The sequence below is a fragment of the Hyaena hyaena genome, unplaced genomic scaffold (genome assembly GCF_003009895.1).
Source record: "Hyaena hyaena isolate Hyena2069 unplaced genomic scaffold, ASM300989v1 scaffold_236, whole genome shotgun sequence".
Lineage (NCBI taxonomy): Eukaryota > Metazoa > Chordata > Mammalia > Carnivora > Hyaenidae > Hyaena > Hyaena hyaena.
In genome coordinates this window covers 1,070,139-1,088,627 of record NW_024080868.1, presented here as the reverse complement: position 1 = coordinate 1,088,627, position 18,489 = coordinate 1,070,139, and the positions used below count along the sequence as shown (strand labels likewise).

At 38.2% G+C, this 18,489-nt stretch overlaps 1 pseudogene; it reads left to right on the top strand.

The window, feature by feature from the left end:
• The first annotated feature begins 12,194 nt into the window (after positions 1 to 12,194).
• Positions 12,195 to 15,508, top strand: LOC120239774 (annotated as a pseudogene).
• The last annotated feature ends 2,981 nt before the right edge of the window (positions 15,509 to 18,489 follow it).

Genomic DNA, 18,489 nt, shown 5'->3' with positions numbered 1-18,489 from the left:
TTGGAACAATATAAGGAAATAACAAGACAATGGGTTTTATAACACTGACCAAATAAAAGTTTGAAAATGTGATTTCAAAGAAAGGTACCAGAGTGCAGACTCGTTATTAGTCACTCAAGATTTGCCTCATTGTGACCCCATGTGGTGACTTCCAGCTGATTGGTTGATAGCACAAATTAAATACCCTTGGCAGGTTTGAAACAATATAATTGTGCTTGTGTTGGGGACTGGGAGGGAAGTCTTGTAACATTGTTATAATCCAGAACAGTATTAAAATACTATGGTAAGCAGCCTAAAAATGATAAGGATAGAAATAATGAAGAGATAAACCCACATGATTGATAGCTTTAAACAGTAATGCATTTCAGGGCACCTGGGTGGCTCATCAGTTAAGCAGTCAACTCTTGATCTCAGTTCACATCTTGATCTTGGGGTCATGAGATCAAGCCCTGCGTTGGGCTCTGTGCTGGGTGTGAAGCCAACTTAAAAAAATTTAAGGCAATTTTATATTATTGTATTTATATATATTTTGCCTGCTATTTTACGTGCTTAAGAGAAGTTAAATTTTCAGGGTTTTTTAAGGGTGTTTTTAGTAGATGCTGCCAGCTTTTTAAAGAGACTATAATCTGCCTGTCAATAGAGTAAGCAGCAAATAATTTGCAACCATCTTTAATCTACCACATGAACTACGTGAAATTTTTCCCCAGAGATGCTTTCTAAGTTTTTTGAATGTCTTAACAAATTATTTTCCCACATGAAAACTATTTTGTATAACAAAGTTTAACAGATTGATCATTAATTACATTGCAAGCAATGGTTAGTATACCTCTTCACAACATAAAAGTGCCAAAGACATTAAATAATCTTAGCAACAGTTAAAATGATTAACTTTACATTAGAAGAAAGCACAATACAAAGACATAAAATTATATGAATGAAACACCAAGGAGCCACTGTAAAGGCCATGCCACTATTAGGAAACCTTTTTAAGAACGATGTGTGAGACACTGTCATAAGTGCTTTGTCCTGATTGTGTTATTTGTTCTTCATAACACTCAATGAGGTATGTTCTATTATTGTTTGGACAATTGCACGATTGTACAATTGTATATTTACAATTGTGAGGAAGTGAAAACTTGGCCCAAAGTCAAAAGATTAAAAATGGCTGAGTCCCAGGCTCTGGGACTAAACCACAGAGTGGAACCTGGGTCCTCACAGCTTTGTTTTGAACAAAGATAGTCTTGTACACTCTCCTGTATGGCAGTAACATGATTAGGGAAGTTTCTGCTTTGTGTGTGCTTTTTAATATTGACTTTTCCTACCCATATGTGCGTACTTTCATCCAGTTCCTTCTTATGAGTAAGAGACACACTGAAATTTTTCAGTGTTTTCAATTATATCTTGTACTTTTTTAGATTAAATTTATAAAATTTAGAAATAATTATATAGAAAAATAATCACCCATCATTTCACTTTCAAGAGTCAATTGTTATGAATATCCTCAATATCCTTACAGGCAATATCCTTATGTTTATTGCCTGTACTCTACATATTTTCTACATTGTTTACACTGCATTTACCATTTTGTGAGCTGCTTTGTATTTTTGTTTGCCATAGAATAAACATGTTCTAATACTATCTAAAATGTTTTAAGCATCATATTAAAATTTTTTATATTAAAAAACATTTCAAACATACACAAAAATAGAATAGTATAGTGAACTCCATTTATCTATTAGGCAGTATCAAAAGAGCTAATAATTCATCTGAAATTATTCCTACTCCCCTCTGCTCCAATGACTATATCATTTCATTTAAACATTACTATATTACTTTCTCTTTTTTAAAAAAATGTTTATTTATTTACTTTGTGGTAGAGGGAGAACAAAGGGAGAAAGAGAGGGAGAGAGAGACAAAGAGAGAATCCCAAGCAGGCTCCCCACTGTGAGCACGGAGCTGGATGCAGGGCTTGATCCCAGAGATGGTAAGATTATGACCTATGCTGAAATCAAGAGTTGGAAGCTTAGCTGACTGGGCCACCCAGGTGCCCCGACCATTACTTTCAATATTTGAACATTATTCAATCTCATCACTGGCCATATTTTGCTTATATAGGAAATTCTAGTTATAATTGAAATCCTATCACGACATTTCTGACTAGATTACCCACCCTGCTCTATAATAACATTAAGAAGAAGAAAACGTATCTGTGCTCTCATATGAACATCTGTGCCATATGAACTTTCTCTAATTAATTTCCATTCTACTGATTCCTCAACACAATTCTCTAATATATACGTGACACATTGACATAACAAATACATCAGGTTAATGAAAAAGCATGGCTCTGGTATTAAGACTTTTGAAACCACAAAGTCACAACCAGTAACTTTGAATGCACATGACAAACTGTAGAAAGACACAATTGAGGGTTCTGAGGCAAGCATTAGAAAGTGCATACACCTTTCATCTTAAAATATTAATGGCTCTGCGCTGTAAAATCTTTTTTTTCATCATAGACTCCATTTGTTTTAACACTTCCATTGGCCCTCGCCTTAGCCCCAAATAGCATTTACAACCTGATTTATATTTCCTGTCCACATAATGACGCTAGTGAAAAATGCTTGCCTACAAATACTGCCTCAGAGGCCTTGCTAAAATTCACTCAATAATCTTTACATCACCAAAAATAATTTAGGGGGAAAAAGTCTGTGTGACGAGAACTAGGGATTGTTTATGAAGTAAAAGAATGTCTTTTAGCCGAATGCAAGGACATTGGGTTATGTGACCATAGGCAAAAGTCTGTCAATAATTCCATTTAAAAACCCATTTCTAAAGGGTTTACAGCTCTGCTGATTCAGTTAACATGGGCCCCAATTGGACTTAAAAAATTGTAGTCTTAAATTACATTTGCCAATCCATTTGGGCTGAGGACTTAAAAAGGACAAAAGTAAAGTATTTTTCTCTGACGCATATTTACTCTTTCTATATTAATTACTTTTTTCTGCAAAATTGTGCACATTCTGTGGTTGAGATATGAATTAGGAGCTATTTTTGTATTGTTGGATCATTTTGCATTTTATTCTCATCCTGTCTGTCTCTGTAGCCCACTGAGTACATGGATGTTATAATTGCACTCATGTCCCAGGTAGTCACCAGAGTCATTTGCTTCCTATGATTTTTATTAATACAAAATATTTGTTCTCATCAATTGAATGCTTACCTTGTATCAGGCACTTTACAAACTTTACCTCAGATCTTTACCCCACAACCATGCAAGTGTATGTTATTACTCCTTATAACAAGTAAGCTACCAGAAAGATGAAGAAACTTTCCTATGGACACCCAGGTGCTTGGGTTGGGGAAGAACGTAATTATGTTTGACTCTAGAGTTCATCGACTCCTGAGTATTTTCTGAATAGGTGAGAGAAATATCTTGCTGTAATAATGTTCATGTCTTTATCATTTTGACTATTGATATAACAAAATACCATTCATTTCAGTTATATCATTGACCTCTTTGAGTGGCAAATTTGTAATTCAACTGAAGCACGTTAAACAGTCTATATTTACAGATACATGAAAATTAAATTTGGAGGCATCTTTAAAAACTAGTTTAGACCACTGCAGAAAACAAGTTTTCTTATTCTTTAAACATTTTGTTTCTAAGTCTAAAATATTCCATGTCTTTGTCTTCTTCCAGAAGACTTGGAACTACGCAACTGCCATCTGAACTCTCCCATCCCACCTTCCATGCCTAGAAAATTAATTCTAAGTTTACAGAAGCAAAAAAGAAATTTAGCTTCATGCTAATTCATTATTGCTTTTAAAAACTATTTCCCTTCACTTTTGCTTCATGCATTTCTCTGTTTGGGTTCCTGGTTCTTGCCAAAATACTTCCTCTAGTGGTTCTTTTTGGTAGGGCCCTCTCTGGGCATCAAAATCCTTCAGTCTCTTTATGTCCAGAATTTCTTGATTTTTGTCATGAGAAGTTTGAACTAGTTGTAGAAATCTAGGCTGACAGCTATTTTCCCTCAACAATTTATTGTTGGTTTTGAAAAGTCCAGTTTCAGGACACCTGGGTGGCTCAGTCGGTTAAGCGTCCGACCTCGGCTCAGGTTGTGATCTCACGGTTTGTGGGTTCGAGCCCCGCGTCAGGCTCTGTGCTGACTGCCAGCTCAGAGCCTGGAGCCTGTTTCGGATTCTGTGCCTCCCTCTCTCTCTGACCCTCCTCTGCTCACACTCTCTTTCTCTCTCTCTCTCAGAAATAAAGAAAACCTTAAAAAAAAAAAAAAGTCCAGTGTCAATCTAAGTGCTCTTTCTTTATAGGTAAAAATTTCTTTGTTGGAAAACACTAGTCTACGGGTAACTTCACTAGTTTTTTCATTGATCTTCTGAAATTTCACTGCAATGTGTTTAGATGTAAGTTTATTCTATTTATGCTTCTTGGCATTTGGTATTTATATTATACCTGAGGAAACATCTTTTTAAAATCGTGAAAAACACTAAGTAAATGTCTCTTTTAATATTGCCTTCTTATCAAAAACTCTTTTCTCAAAATCTAGAATTCCTTTTAGGCATTTGTGGCCACTTCTCATTCTGGCCTCTGTGTCTGTCTCTTAACTCTACTTTCAAATATTAAACAAGCATTTTTATCTCTCTGTATTACTTTTAATAGTAACATTTGGTTTACTAATGATCTCTTTATCTATCTAGTTTATTTTTTTGTCCATTGACTTTTTAAATTTCAACGTCAAAAATATTTTTTATTCCCAGGGTTTCAAATCGGTTCTTTTGGTTGTTGTTTTTGATTCATACCCACCTGCCTTTTTCCCCTGAAAACTTTTATTCTTTTTTGTTATAAATGTAGTACATTTTTAAAACTCTGTTAATATATCACATATGTACAATCTTTAGACTGCCATGGTATTTCTAATTTCTCAAGAGTAAATTTTCTGTCTGTAAAATGTATAAACTATCTTTCTTTCATGACCTTGATTTTCCTCAGGTAGGTGGAGTTTTAGTTTGAAAGATGGCCCCAGATCTTTCTTTTTAACTGCCCCCCATTTTTTTCCTGTACCTATTTCTCCACATCTACTGGTTTTTCACTTGTTTCTCCTCCGCCACCTTCAGGTGGAGTATCAGGTGGGAGGTTTGTCAGGGAATCTTTGTTTCCTCTCTTACCAGGTCCTCTTTCTGCCTCTTCTAACCATGGTCCACTGAGATAGTGACTTTGGTTTTGAGTCTGACTATATCTTTTAACTATCTAAACAAAATAAATATGTATTTAATATTTTTAAAAGATTTAACCTATTAGATCATCTTTTATAAATTGAAACAAAAACTCACAAACTATCTTGAACAGAAATTTTTTAAAAATTTTTTTTAAGAATTTTTTTTTTAAACGTTTTATTTATTTCCAGGAGAGAGAGAGAGAGAGAGAGACAGCGTGAGCAGGGGAGGGTCAGACTCTGAAACAGGTTCCAGGCTCTGAGCTAGCTGTCAGCACAGAGCCCGACGCGGGGCTCAAACCCATGAACCGTGAGATCATGACCTGAGCCAAAGTCGGACGCTTAACCGACTAAGCCACCCAGGCAGGCGCCCCACTTGAACAGAAATTTTGCAGTGACATTAGATGGAATCATAAGATCACATCGGATCCCAAGAAACCTATCATTTTATAAAAAAAAATAAAGTTCAATCTCAGAAAGGACAAGGAACTCACACAATGCCACACATTTGATGTGTGGAATATAGAAAACTATAAATCAGTTCTCTAGACTTCTCACTTCTCTACTACACTTTCTTTTTTTTTTTTTTTAGTGTTTACTCATTAATTTATTTTAATGTTTATTTATTTATGACAGAGGCAGAGAGAGAGACAGAGCATGAGTGGTGGAGAAGCAAAGAGAGAGGGAGACACAGAATCCAAAACGGGTTACAGGCTCTGAGCTGTCAGCATAGAGCCTGATGTGGGTCTTAAACCCACAAACCACAAAATAATGACCTGAGTGGAAGTCGGACACTTAACCAACTGAGCCACCCAGGCGCCCCACTACCCCACTTTCTTAATCTTCCTCATACAAAATGTTCATTGACTTCTGTGAATAAAGGCTGATGTTATTTTCATTGGAAGAAATAGTTGTCTTAAAATATCTCCAATTATAGATTCATGGTGGCCCATAAGGTCGATCTGGCCTGTGCATACATTTGTTTGTTTCACTTAGAGTTAGTATTCTACATGGTTTCTACTACTAAAAGTGAGAGATAAAAATAAGAAAAAAATATAGATTGCAACACTAGGCTACTGTAGGTCACAGTCTACCTGACAATAATTACACAGAGATGAGTAACTACTGAATCCATTTGGATGGAACACTGTTACTTCACCACTCTCCATCCAGCCACCTGGTTCATTCATACTCCTCTCCTCCCTCAAGTTAGTGACCCCTGAGCTCAGTGTTTACGGTGCTGTAACACATCATTGAATTTCATGTCTTTGGTTAAAACACAGAGTCTCTGCTACAATGCTATTGTATGAATATTTACATAAACACCTTCTTACACATCACTTTATCAGATTAAGTAGTTTCTAACAAAGAATAATGCTTTTTGGCAGACATTATTGTCTAGCAGCAGGGAGTAGCAGCAGGGGCATCTGGGGAGAAGATGCCAAAGAGTTTAAGGGACAGAAAAAAAGAGAACAGAGAATGCTGAGGGTGTGTTTCACTTTTTTTCTACTGGGGCTGGGCACTTGCGCTAAACTCTTTGCTCTACTAATAGGCAGCATGACATCTCTGTCATCTCCCTGCTCCTTTCCTATGAAGGCACAAATACTTGTGGGACTCAGGGTCTCTCTAAAACTGGGGCGAAGACAAACTACCTTGAGCTGGAAAGACCTCCTCAGTTGACTTCTGTATCCCTTACTTCAATGGAGGTAAAGTGAATGGTAAATATCAGAGGAATTACAATGCACATCAGGCAGCAGCCAGAAAAATACCATTCTGGGGGCAGCTGGTTAATGAACTGCCCCGTTTGTTGTAGAACTCATCAACAAAAATAATTCTAAAATGATTATTTCATCTTTGAGCATGTGTAACTTTTCTTTTTCTTTATTTTTTACTTATTTTTGAGAGAGAGAGAGCATGAGCAGAGGAGGGGCAGAGAGAGAGAGACAGAATCTGAGGCAGGCTCCAGGCGCTGAGCTGTCAGCACTGAGCATGAGGCAGGGCTCAAACCCACAAACCCTGAGATCATAACCTGCGCCAAAGTCAGACGCCCAACTGACTGAGCCACCCAGGTGCCCCGAGCATGTGTAACTTTTCTTAAGACCTTACCATTACTAATCTATTCTCTACATTTAAATTTGTACAATCCTGGTCATACATTCAGATTCTGAATGCTGTTAGCCAAACCTAAGAGCTACTGAGTTTTCTGTCTCCTGGCTATCTTTAGCTCATTATCTTGGAAATCACCAGTCTGAATTATAGTATATTTGTGCATTTGTGCACATAAGCACATAAAGATAAAGTTCCACTGACATCGAGTAATATTCCTCAGAAAGTGCCCAGATAACATGGAGTGTGTTGTAGAGGAAGTTTTCTTCATGGCCTTTGCACTGCACTGCTAACCATGATAAGGTTCCCTTCTATTTGCTTCTTATGGCATTGTATGCTGACATCCATTGTGGGGCTCACCAAATGTATAAGTTTCTTAGGGCTGCAGTGAAAAGATACCATACACGTGGTACTTAAACAGCAGAAATGTGTTTGCTAATAGTTCTAGAGATTGGAAGACCAAGATCAAGGTGTTGGGAGGCTTGGATTCCACTGAAGCCTTTGGCTTTGTAGATGGTCGTCTTCTTGCTGTGTCCTCATGTAGCGTCATCTCCGTGTTCATGCACCCCTGGTGTCTCTCTGTGTGTCCAAGTTTTCTCCTTATTTAATGATACAAATCAGGTTGTACTAGGGATCCCCCTAATGACCTTATTTTAAATCACTTTTTAAAGACCCAATCGCTGGATACAGTCACATTCTGAGGTATTGGGGGTTAGGACTTCAACATATGAATTTGGGGCATGGCCCATAATCCAACTCATAACACCAAGCATATTGCATTTGTCCACTTGATCTCTCTCCCACTAAAAATGAAGGCAGGATTCATGTCATACTTATCTTTGTGTTCCTTATATCCATCACTTTTGATTTAAAAATATATTCATAGAACTGAACAAGCTCAAAAATATGACTATGATGTTTTGTGGCTTTTAAAGAAGTTTTATCTTGTTCTCACGTATTTGTTTGGGAATGATAGGTGCCCAAGGGACTTACCTACAACTATATTACTCTTATAAATAAATTCCAAATCTAGCCATTTATTCAGAGATAGGTGAAGGTATCTTTTCCTATTTTAATGTTTATTTCTGAGAAAAAGAGGGAGAGATAGAGAGACAGAGACAGAGTGCAAGCAGGGGAGGGGCAGAGAGAATGAGACAGAATCTGAAGCAGCCTCCAGGCTCTGAGCTGTCACCACAGAGCCTGACTCCTGACTCAGGTTCAAACTCACAAATGGTGAGATCATGACCTGAGCCAAAGTCAAAATACTTAACTGACTGAGTCACCTAGGTGTCCCATACGTTTATATTGTAAATGAATGGGGGAAATAACACAGGATAGAATATGTAAGGATAAATACATAATTGGGAGAGGTTGTCACTTAATATACATTGGTTTCCATGTCAGATAAAATAAGACATTGTCTATACCTTCAAAGGACTCATAACTAACTTATGAACAAACATGTTCAAATGCTTAGGATTTTGTAGGAATTAAATATGGACAAAATTGTATCTATGTGTAGAGCTGGCAAGTGCTGGAATGACTGACAGAGACCAAATTCCTCTGAGGTCTAAAAAAATGCTTGTGGGATTTGGTGACCAAAAGTTGTGACTTCATTGAAGACACAAGGTTAGCCTTGGGTCTTGAAGGATAATGAGGGTAAAGCAGCACAATTTAAATGGTTGGTTCCAGAATTTGGAAATCCAGGATGGTGAAATTATCAGGAGGCAAGGCAGCTGAAAAAGAAAAACTACATAGTTTTCATAGCACAAATCTTATAATTATTTTATTGACTAACATATTGCCTTTTTAAAAATGTTCTTTAGACTCTGAACAATGAACTGTCATGAACATTTTAATCTTAACATAAATTAATTCTACCCAGCATAAGTCCAATATTTTCAATGGAAATAGCTAATTAGTCATAACAAAATGACTTATCTTTTTGTCTAGCTGGCATTGGAGTTAAAGTTCTGAGACCTGGGTCATGAATCATGAAACGATTGGCTCCCTCCACCCCTATAATAAGCAGGAAAGAGGAAGAAAATATAAAAAACACTTAAGATGTTTTAATGTCAGTAATCTACTATTCTAAGACCATAGGAAAATTCCTTTTAGTTTAAAACATGCCAATTGGCGAAGTACTTTATGTCACTTTATTCTATACACATTCCATGACATTATTCATTTATTTATCTTTTTAGCTTTAGGTGTTGTTTCCAATTCTTCATGATCTAAATGACAGTTTATATTGTCTTCAATGGAAAAATCAGCCCACACTTTAAGTAAACCTCTTGGAAAATACATCTCTGTCCATTGATGTTGGCTGAGTTTCTTTCTTTCTTTCTTTACACTTTTCTCATGTTTATCTTAGAAGATATATGTCTAGCATACAATGCGAATTAGGAGTACAGCGTGTTCTAAACTAGTCTCCATTAGGCATTTTATAACAGATTATTTTGATTGCTTTGAATAGTGTATGAGGTATGCCTTGGAACCAGGTTTTACCTTGATTTATTATAGTTTTTATCAGACTTTGTTATAGATGACAGCAACTAAGATTATTCTAAATGTTTTACTAAAAGTGTATTGCAAACCAGTTAAGAGATAATTAGATTCTAGGTATTTACTGTATGCTTTCATATAAGAAGTTGAAATCACTTTCTTCTGAATGCTGCTTCTTTGCATATTTGAACTCAGAGCCATTCCTTATTTTACTTCCCCTTGGACTCCCACCCCCACCCCATGCTCTGCTTTTGTCTTTTAAGGGGGGGTCCAAAATGAACTTCATTCATGTGTCAGATAGCTTCTGGATAGGTTTGGCTAGCAGCAGGCACTATCAGGAGATTGGAAGTGAGAGAAAGAAGAGTCCAAAGCTTGCCCTTTCTTTCTTCCATTCCTTCTTCCTTCTTTTTTTTCTTTCTTTCTCTCTCCCTCCTCCCTTCCTTCCTTCCCATCTGTCTTTTTGTCAGTATTAATTATTTTTTTTTGTGTATATGTTATTAATTTTTGTTATTAAAGTATAGTTGACATACAATGTTACAGTCCAAGACATTTCTTAACCTGTTTCTTTGCATCAAACAAATATCCATTCTTCCCTGTGCGCTTTCTGCCTCCAGCTCCCACACAACTGGCCCTCCTACTTTCTTCCAGGTGAGCCAAGCTCTTCTGGGATCCAGTAACCCATCTATTACCTTTGTCCTAGCCTGTGTGTAATGCAAGCTTCTGCTATTTCTTTTCTTTTTTTTAAAAAATATTTTTATTTATTTCTAGGAGAGAGAGAGAGACAGCGTGAGCATGGGAGGGTCAGAGAGAGAGGGAGTCACAGACTGAAACAGGCTCCAGGCTCTGAGCTGGCAGTCAGCACAGAGCCCGACGTGGGGCTCGAACCCACAAACCGCTAGATCATGACCTAAGCGAAAGCCGGACGCTTAACCAACTAAGCCACCCAGGCGCCCCAAGCTTCTGCTATTTCTAATCTCAGGGTTACCACATTTTCCTCTTGCTTGGAGCCCAGCTTCCATCGCAGACTTTGAACTCAGGAGTTCAGCAAGAGAGCGGATGCAGAATTAAATGCGAGTGAGACTAATGTCTAGGAGGGGACCAAGAGCCCCAAGTAAGGATCCTTGCTCCATATTTATTAAGATCAGAAGGAATACAAGCGTGATGGACGTGCAGAAAGGGACGATGAAACAGTGATCATTAATTTAAGTGTGTGAGAAAAAGAGGGTTTCAAAGATATGTGGTGTTAGGTGTTTGGGTCAATACAAAACGAAATCCTGATTCTGAGCTGATGGGTGTTTCTGGCAGGGACCAGGCACTGTGTCTGTTTATCTTAACTTTCCTAAGGGATAAGACAGATAGAGTGTGCTACCTCATGGTCAACAAGGCACCTTTATTTTGCTAATTAGCTCCAGGCAATTAGCAATAGACTGCTGTGGCAGTCCATCGCCCTGTTTACCTGCTTACCTATTCTTGACACTTCCATTCCTACCCTTGTTAACCCATTGGTGCAAGCTCAAGGAATTCCTAAACTTATTCCCCACAACTTCTATTTTAAATACTTGAAATGATTATCTTTTTCTGGTTGGACTTTGACTGGTTCATTCCGTTTCTATTTTCTTTATCTGATGATTGAGAAAATCATACTTTCTTATCACATAATATCTGTTGTTATTATGGATAATGAAATAATGTGTATTGCTTTCCACAGGGCACAGTAATCAGTGTTGTAGATGGAATGAGGGATAGGATTAGATCCAAGTGGTGGAAAGGGTAAGATGGAGGGCAGAAATGTTGACACACATATTGGGGTTCTGAGTTCATAGATGGCTCAAAATATGCACCTTGTTGAATGAAGATACTAATGAGCGTTGGGGGATATAATTTATTTATTTATCCACAGATAATTATAGGCTCTAACCAAGAGGCAGGGTCTTTTCTAGACACTAGGATGAGGTACTAGGAAATACTAGGAACATACAAGATGCAGGGAAGACTGCATTCCTTCTGGAGGCTCTAGGAGAGAATCCAGTCTTTGCCTTTTTCAGCTTCTAGAAGCTTCCTGCATTCCTTGGCTCATCTGCTTCTCTGACTCTGACTCTCCCCCCTTACCTCTTTTACTTATAAGAACACTTATGGTTACACAGGCCCATCCGGATTATCCAGAATAATCTCCCTATCTCAGAATCCTTAACTTGACCATATCCACAATGTCTCTTGCTATGTAAGGTGCCTTTTGTACAGGTTTCAAGGATTAGGATGTGGCCATCTTTGGGGGACCATTAATCTGCCTACCATACCCTTGCCATATGCTGAGAAGATTTGGGGTGGTTACAATTAGACTTTGCAAAGGAGATGCTAAAAGCAATAGGTAAACGCTGGCTGCAAGCCTTTCTTTCTCTCCTCCCCTCTCCCCTGTCCTCTCCCACACCCACCATCTTGGCAGTTCTGCTCCTTGGAGACTGCACTGAGTCCACAGAAAGCTCCCTGGTCATCACCTCATCTGTTCAGGTCTCAACCTTCCAGAGCCTGTTCCCTCTCCTGAGTCTTCAGCTGTTGATGGCTGCCCTGCTGAGTTCTCTGAGAAATATGTCAGAGAAGCCAGTGGGGAGCTAGCCAGATTTCCAGCCTGAACTGTACAGCATAGGCTCCAGACTCACCCCAGTCAAGTTCACCATGTGAGGGTGCAGCATTTGGTTCTAGGAGTTAACAAATATACGTAGCCAGGTTTCTTGGAAGTATATTTGCATCCGAGTCAGGGAACAGCTGCCGCTGCAATATATCAGCAGCACCAACATTTCTGTTTTTCAAAACAAAAGGAGAATTGACCAATATCAAGGAGTGATGCTGTGGGATTAGAAGAAAAAGAAAGTCAAGCAGTACTTAGAAAAACGGGGCACAGATTTTTCAAAAGGGTATCTGGATTTAGTGCCTTCTAATATGCTGCACATGTCTTAATGAAAGCAAAGAGTATGAGTTGGACAACTGTTTCTAAAAGGCATGACCTTCTTAGAATCTGATTGTGAAGACTAGCTACTTATTATTGTAGCATTTAAGCAACCTGTTAAACTCTATTCAATAAGATTGCAAGGGGCATGTAATGGTCAGGGGCCTAAATATGTAAAAAGAAAATTTTTTTTACCTTTTGAAATTTATTCATTTATTACTTCTGAGAGAGCGAGAGAGAGTGAGTGCACAAGTGGGAGAGAGAGAGAGAGAGAGAGAGAGAGAGACAGAATCTGAAGCAGGCTCCCGGCTCTGAGCTGTCCGCACAGAACCCGACACCCGACGCGGAGCTCAAACTCAGAAACCGCGAGACCGAGATCGTGACCTGAGCCGAAGATGGACGTTTAATTGAGCCACCCAGGTGCCCCGAATATGTAAATTTTTTTTATCAGTCTACCCCAACCTATGGATTTTGAATAAGCAGAAAGAAATGATCAACTCAAGCTTTAGAACTAACAAAGGATAATATTAAAGATGATAGCATTGTCCCACTTCATTATTATTAATCTTAACAATGTAGTTGTAGTTGTTCGGTTTAATCAAGGTAAAGAAACAATCATTTTATATCTTACTTTTATTGGTACTGGAATCTAGGCAACAAATATGAATGACTTTAATCCAGTAATTGGAAAAAAAAAAAAAAAAAGGAAAAAGCCACAAAAGCCTCCAGAAGACCATATCGCTATCTATCAGGTCTATAGCTCCTGCATAATTTCTGGATTGTCCTCAGAGACTGTCAACATTCCATTCATTGCAATTACCAACAGGTCATTGCTTTTGTTCAGATGGTATCACTAGTGTTTTTATTGTAATCTTGATAAATGCAATGGTAAAGAAAAGTCACTACTTTTCCTAAGCTTAAAAAAAGAGAATAATAGTTAACCCCCCAAATTAAAGATTGATTGGCACGTTTGCATTGGTTCCCAACACCTCTCTTTTTAGAAAGGGGTTTCCAAAATTGGAGAGGTGATGAGATCCCTTAGCAGAACAGATGAAACCATCAAGTTCCTGGATAGTCAGTGGAAAACTTTTATTGGAGAACAGTTTTGCAGTATTGTTTTTTTTGGGGGGGCGGAGAGATTTCTCTGCAATTCCAGTTGAGGTGACTGATGTAAAGAAGTAGGTAGTGCTGAGTGCTGGGAACAATTTCTTCTAAGCAACTGGAAATGGGTTCATGCTCTGTGTGAACTGAGGACACAATAGTACACAGCTATGGGACATTCCAGCAGTGGCTGGACCCACACAGTCCGGATATCATGTCCACACTGATAGCCATAAGTACTGCCCTTTCATAACTCAAGTGACAATGGGAAATCCATGAAAATCCCATGTGAAAGGATATTTCTAGACTGTAGATTCAATATTCTTAGGGACTCTTCCCCATTTTCCACTGAATATTTTGAGCAGAAAGGTGAAATTTGTAGGAGACAGAATGTAATCAAAAGAGTAAGGAATCAGAATGTTCCTAAACAGAAACGGGAGACTCGAAAAAGGCTCTACTCAGATTTCCTTCCATTTGGGTCCTAGGGCTTCTATAGGGATACATCCTGGGAGAGCAAAAGCACTTCTTTGGGGAAGGACATGATTCTACAAGCTTGAGAGTACCTACATTTCTCAGCTCTGGTTTGGAAAATCAGTTAAAGCTCAGTTTTAGTTTTAGTTTTTTCTTAAAATGTCTAGCCCCCTCACTTCATATGAGATTTCAGTAATGACTCTAACTTGAGCATTTGAGAAATTTGACTCAAATCAGTCAGTCCCACTAAATGTAGGACTGATAAAGAACTATTCAAGTAGCACTGATAACTGATGACAAAGATTGTATTGCCTCCCTGCCCCCTCCCCTCCCCCGCCCCAGCCTAAAGTAACCTTTTAACTGTCAAAGTGTGATGATAAACTATTTCACAAGAAGATTAAAGATTTCACATGTAGTTCCCAATCCTAAATTTATGCATGCTGAGAGTAGAGATCATTCTATTTCATCCAAGAAACAAATTTCACAATAAACAATTTATTACTTTTTAAAGCATGGTATAAGAAATAAGAGCATAAGGTTGAGATTTCTCAGCAGTTTACTGCACAAGACCTGGCTTATTCTGAAAGAAAAAACTGTTTACTTTTGTTTGTCAAGCCCTCTTTTTCCCAAAATCTTTCATATCTGGGAATGGGTAGGTTTAGATCAGTGACAGGTAAGAGAGGTAGGGGAGGTAGGGACAGAGTAGTCAATGCTAACATAAGGGATGCATTCAATAGGCAATGAATATTACACGGGAAATGATTACTTCCATTGGCTCTCATTTTCAAATTTATCATTTATAAATTGAGACAGATTTCTGTTCAACATTTTGCAGAACCGTGTAAAGTAAGACCAAAGATATTAGCTCCCATTCATCTACTATATGGCAAGCATTTTTCTAGCATTATTTTTGATACTCTCAACCATCCAACTAGATAGTTGATAACACTCATCATTTTATTTTGAAGAAACTGAGAATCAGAGTACATTTGTAGTAAATAACCAAGTTGGGATTTCAATGCAGAGAATTAAATCACCAGGTTTGTCATCTTTGTATAAGGATTTCTTGTCTCTTTCAAGGGTTATCATTGAAAATATTTTCCCCGAGAGAGGTGACATCATCAATGAATCATCCAGCGACTGGAACTGAGTTACATAGTTGATGCTTTAGAGCCCACATTCTTTTTTTCTTCTTCTGGCTGCATTCCTTTGGTCTCTAGTACTTGACTTCTTTCTCCTGCCATTTAATCAGATTCCTTTAAACTGTGTTTTTCTTCCAGGAAAAAACAGAACAATTTGAACTTAATCATCCAAAGTCATGAGTTCTCATAGATATACTTTTGCTGATAGAGCAGAAGAAAAATGGGGCACCTGCTGGCTCAGTTGGTTAAGTGTACGACTTCGACTCAGGTCATGATCTCACAGTCTATGGGTTTGAGCCCCGTGTCAGGCTCTGCTCAGCTGACAGCTCAGAGCCTGCAGGCCGCTTCAGATTCTGTGTCTCCTTCTCTCTCTGCCCCTCCCCCACTCACTTGCTGTCTCTCAAAAATGAGTAAGTGTTAAAAAAAAAACAGAAGAGAAAAGCATTCAGTTATTATTTTGCAGTACTACTGTCACCACATTTTTCTATTTTGGGGAGTTTTTGAATATAACATATACAAGTACTATTCTGGGAATGGCAAAATGTGTACACAGATGCAACAACTTAAACTCGTAGATGCATAGCAGAATTCAATAAATTTATCATAACGTTCTCATTATTCTTAACCCAGTGGTTAGAAAGAATTGTCACTGGAATTAAATGTTCTTGCCGTGTCTGATGTATGCAGTGGTCATCTTACTAAAGTACATTTATTTGCTAATATATTGGCTGGCTACAAATTTGAGGAATGCACGGGTAATTTGCATGCCTAGAAGATATCAAGGAGTGATCAAGGTTGAGAGGTTTCCAAGCTGTTGTCATCAATAATCTCTTGGGAGCCTGAGAAGACAGAGGAGCAACTAGTCCTAACACCTGCAGTTCAGCTTCAGACAAAGCAACTCTGCATCTATATAAAAATAGAAAATGAAAAACATATATATGTGAAATTTAAAAAGATATATATGTTATGTTGTCATATGTACTTTATATATTTATAGGCATCCATGAAGGATTTTATATTAAAATGGTTTTACTGAGGTGTGTGGGCAACCTAGTTGGTTAAGCAACTGACTCTTGGTTTTGGCTCAGACATGATCTCACAGTTCATGAGTTTGACGACCATGTGGAGCAATGCACTGACAACATGGGGCCTGCTTGCGAGTCTCTCTTCCCCTCTCTCTGCCTCTGACCCACTGTCTCTCTCAAAATAAATAAAAATAGGGGCGCCTGGTGGCTTAGTCGGTTAAGCGTCCGACTTTCGCTTAGGTCATGATCTCGCGGTTCGTGGGTTCGGGCCCCGCGTCGGGCTCTGTGCTGACTGACAGCTTGGAGCCTGGAGCCTGTTTCAGTTGTGACTCCCTCTCTCTCTGACCCTCCCCTGCTCACGCTGTCTCTCTCTCTCTCTTAGAAATAAATAAAACATTAAAAAAAAAATTTTTTTTTAAAATAAAAATAAATAAATAAATAAATAAATAAATAAAAATAAAAACTTAAAAAAGTAAAAACATGGTTTTATTGCTAAAAACATTCTTTTTTTTAATATTTTTAATATAGTTTATCGTCAAGTTGGTTTCCGTATAACACCCAGTGCTCATCCCAACAAGTGCCCTTCCCCATGCCAACAGCCCCCTTCCCCTCCCCCCCATCAGTCCTCAGTTTGTTCTCAGTATTCAAGAGTCTCTCATGGTTTGCCTCCCTCCTTCTCCCCCAACTGTTTTTCCCCCTTCCCCTCCCCTATGGTCCTGTTAAGTTTCTCCAGTTCCACATGAGTGAAAACATGGTATCTTTCTCTGCCTGACATATTTCACTTAGGATAATACCCTTGAGTTCCATCCATGTTGCTACAAATGGCAGATTTCATTCTTTTTCATTGCCATGTAGTATTCCATTGTATATATAAACTGCATTTTCTTGATCCATTCATCAGTTGGACACTTAGGCTCTTTCCATATTTGGCTATTAGCACATTCTTATCGATGTTTGTGATTGTCTTATGTATTTGGGTGTTTCTGAATTCAGTGCATAGACATTTATACTTGTTAGCTCTTCCTGATGGATAGACCCTGAAATTATTATATAATGCCCTTCTTTGCCTTTAAAATAAAAAATAAAGTCCAGTTTGTCTGATATAAATATGGCTACTCCAGCTTTCTTTTTGATGTCCAGTAGCATGATAGATGTTTTCCCATCTCCTCACTTTCAATCTGAATGTGTCCTCAGGTCTAAAATGGGTCTCTTGTAAACAGCAAATAGATGGATCTAATCTTTTTAATCCATTCTGCTACTCTGTCTTTTGATTGGAGCATTTAGTCCATTTACATTCAGTGTTATTATTGAAAAATACAGGTTTAGAGTTATTGTGTTCTCTGTTAGATTCATGCTTGTAGTGGTGTCTCTGGGACTTTGTGTTCCTTGCAACATTTCCCTCATAGGATCTCTTGTAGGGCTGGTTTAGTGATGATGAATTCCTCCATTTTTTGTTGGGATAAACCTTGATCTCTCCTTCAATTCGGAATGATAGGCTTGCTGGATAAAGGCTTCTTGGCTGTATATTTTTCCTGTTCATCACACTGAAGATTTCCTGCCATTCCTTTCTGGCCTTCCAAGTGTCAGTAGATAGGTCTGCTACTACCCTGATATGTCTCCCTTTGTATGTTGGGGCCCTTTTATCCCTAACTGCTTTCAGAATTCTCTCTTTGTTCTTGTATTTTGCCAGTTTCACTGTATGTCGTGCAGATCGATTCAGTTTACGTCTGTGGGGAGTTCTCTGTGCCTCTTGGATTTCAATATCTGTTTCCTTTCCCAGGTTGGGGAAGTTCTCAGGTATTATTTGTTCAAGTACACCTTCTGCTCCTTTCTCTCTCTCTCCTTCTGGAATTCCTATGATATGGATATTCTTCCGTTTGATTGTATCACTCAGCTTTCGAACTCTCCTTTCATGTTCCTGGACCAATTTCTCTCTCTTTTTCTCGGCTTCCTCTTTCTCTATA